The sequence below is a fragment of the Hordeum vulgare genome, chromosome 3H (assembly GCF_904849725.1).
Source record: "Hordeum vulgare subsp. vulgare chromosome 3H, MorexV3_pseudomolecules_assembly, whole genome shotgun sequence".
NCBI classification, from domain to species: Eukaryota; Viridiplantae; Streptophyta; class Magnoliopsida; order Poales; family Poaceae; genus Hordeum; species Hordeum vulgare.
Genome location: NC_058520.1, coordinates 348,349,488 through 348,352,753, shown reverse-complemented (window position 1 = coordinate 348,352,753; position 3,266 = coordinate 348,349,488). Strand labels below are relative to the sequence as shown.

Genomic DNA, 3,266 nt, shown 5'->3' with positions numbered 1-3,266 from the left:
AGCCCAGCATTATCTAATTACTGTTTTTGTTTTGCAACTGAAGTACATAACCATTCAAATCTTCTGTGCTTTCTATGACATTCAGATTTACCTGATACATTTAAAGAGCACCCTGTCCAACAGATGCCTCTACAAGTCTTAGTTTGCTGCAGTTTATGCCCATATAAGAGAATAGTTGATATTAACATACTATTTATGTAGTACATTTTTGCATAATATGGAGGCTTTTAAATAATTATCTGCTTACTATGACCCAAACCTATGCACTTTGTTTGTGATGTGTGTTTCTGTCATATACCATCTCTAGAAGGTGTTCTGATGAATGCCAATTTAACAGGAGGAGAATCGTGCGAGGGATCTTTTCTTTGCTCTGTGGGTTCCTGATCTATTCATGCAAAGAGTACAAAATAATGAGGATTGGTCCCTGTTTTGTCCTAATGAAGCTCCGGGGTTGGCTGATTGCTCGGGTGAGAAGTTTGAGGAATTGTACAAGAAATATGAGAAAGCAGTAAGTTCAAAACTCTACCCATATACAGCAAGTTAGAAAGGAACACGCTTCAGTAATCCACTTTCTGGTTTCAAGGCAAAGCGAAAAAGGTCATTCCAGCACAGACCCTCTGGTTTGACATTTTGAAGGCACAGATAGAAACTGGCACACCTTGTATGCTCTATCTTATTGTTATGGGTTCAAGGCTACTTAAGGCATGGGGTCATTAACCAGCACACAAGGCAACATGACGGCAGCTCTCTTAAAATAGATTAGTTAGGATTGCATCCCAAAGATATATAATTGATCAACTGTCTCAAAATGTAAGATGATTTTTGACATCGAGATTAATTAAGCAAGAAAACATGGGGGATACCATCCACTTTTCATACTCCCGTCCAGAGCACGGGCCCATCTTTCTCTCCGCAAACCTAGACCCGTAGAACGTTTATGATACTACCATTCGGCTGTGACTTCAAATGAACTGTACCAAAACTCCGGTAGATGCCTAGTGCCATGTGATTTAAGATGATTTTGCTCAACATATTGTATCCTGCTTCTCCATTGTGTGTCATGCCCTAAGTTTATACATCGAACGATATCGCAGTATAGTCTTCTTATATGAATACTGATTGTAATCTATAATTCTACATACTTCATATGAATCACATATCCAATTGGATAGTTTGATTTATTTGGTGTTGCAGCCATAATAGTTGATACTGGAGCTTAAATGCTTAGCTTGCAGAGTGAAAGAGCTATTGTACCATCAGTTTCATTTTTTCAACAATTTTGTTGATGATGTCTGGTTGCCTGGTTGTTGGTTTGCATGCCTTCTGTTTGAAGTCCTCTCTGTCCCTTCTCGTCGTATGTAAATAAATTAGAGAGTGACTATTCTTTTTTTGTCTCTTTATTATGACCAGGAATGCTCGGGTTCTACAGTGCCAATGGTTCTGGTTATCAACAAGGTAGATTGCACACCATTTGTTCCCGGAGAAGAGTTTGAGAAATGCAGCGGAATTTTCAGAAAACATGTGCACACATGTGCGGTCACTGGTAAAGGCATTTCTGAGCTGGAGAGCGCTGTAATAGAGGTCTTGAGTCCGTGCCTTCCGGGGGACGATGGTGGACTGTAAACCAGGTAAACATCTCCATACGCCATCAGTAGAAGCCCCAGTAGTTCTTCTCTTAGAATTATTGCATGAAAGATTGTTGACTTCTTATCCAATTACATTGTGTTGTCCAGAGCCAACTGGAACAGCTCATGAGGACCCAGGAAGCTTTCACAAGACTAAGTCGTCGATCAATGAGCAGCTGCCCTTGGATTTTTGAACTATTGACTTGAGGGATGCTGCATTGGCTCTGGCAACAATCAGTGGAGAGGACATATCTGAAAAAGTTTTGAGCAACATATTCAGCAAATTCTGCATTGGAAAATGATGTCTTTCGGAATCATGCTGGTCCTCGGTCATTTCCGACACTTTTGACCTTTGAGCAGCATATGCAGTGGCATAGAACGATCTGAACAAGCCTGGTAGGTATCCAAAGAACAAGCAATGAAATTGAACCCATTTTCTGGATGGGGTCAGAGATCTATAGGCTGGGATTACTGTTGTCACTGCCCTATAGATTTGGGTTGTATCGTTGTGTATTATATTTGCTATGGAGCTATGTATGTATGGATGCTATGGAACTATATGTATATATGGATGCTATGGAATTTTGGATGTATGGATGCTATGGAATTTTGATATATGGATCATGAAATTTGTTATGCAACTTTGCATATATGTTATGTGTTGTGAATCAGTAAAACTATTGGGCACATATTATGTATTATATATTTGATATATGTGTTATGTGTTGTTTAATTTGTGGTTTTGAAACAAAACATATATATGCCAGAAAGCAGATACTAATGGAGAGCACCATGGGCTATACTAATGGCGCACTGCCTGTTGCATCATTAGTATATATACCCTGGGAGGCATACTAATGGAGTAAGGCATACTAATGGCACACCTGGGAGGCATACTAATGGCGCGCCTCGGAGGCATACTAATGGCGCACCTGAGAGGCATACTAATGGCGCACCTGGGAGGCATACTAATGGTGCACCTGAGAGGCATACTAATGGCGCACCTGGGAGGCATACTAATGGCGCACCGTGAGTAATACTAATGGCGCACTACCTGGTGCGCCATTAGTATACCAGATACTAATGGCGCACTTGTGGTGCGCCATTAGTAAAAAAATCTAATGGCGTGATGCTAGTGGCGCACCTATAGTGCGCCATTAGTAGCCAAAATAGGTGCGCCATTAGCAAGCCTTTTCCTAGTAGTGTGTGTGGTGGGAGTCCACATATACATGTGCATGTGTATGTGTTGCACATGTGTATGTGTGTGGATGACCACCTTTCTATATGTCAGTGAGTCCATGCTATGCCTAGATAGGTTGCTTTTGTCCTAGTGTATGTGCATGTGTAGGTGATGCAATATGTGATAGCTTCCACATGTGATGATAGTTATGTGTAGCTTATAGGATTCTATGTGACATTTTTTGAGCTAGCTTTGTGCATTGTTGTTACATGCAAGTACCCATGTATGATATATGATTTTGTGGTAGAATCATCCCAGGAATCCAATGGTTCAAACAGATTTCACTTTGGAGCAACTTCATAAAACTGTTATTTTCTGATATGATGCCATGTTTAGGGCTTTACATTAGGTGGTGCTTTGGCCCTTTGTGGATGATTCCTTGATGGAATGGTAGTGGGTGA

At 40.7% G+C, this 3,266-nt stretch overlaps 1 long non-coding RNA gene across 1 annotated transcript; it reads left to right on the top strand.

Moving 5' to 3' along the window:
* The first annotated feature begins 1,250 nt into the window (after positions 1-1,250).
* Positions 1,251-2,207, top strand: LOC123439939. The gene is made up of 2 exons (XR_006630225.1): positions 1,251-1,325; positions 1,887-2,207. It is a non-coding gene; the product is annotated as an uncharacterized LOC123439939 (long non-coding RNA).
* The last annotated feature ends 1,059 nt before the right edge of the window (positions 2,208-3,266 follow it).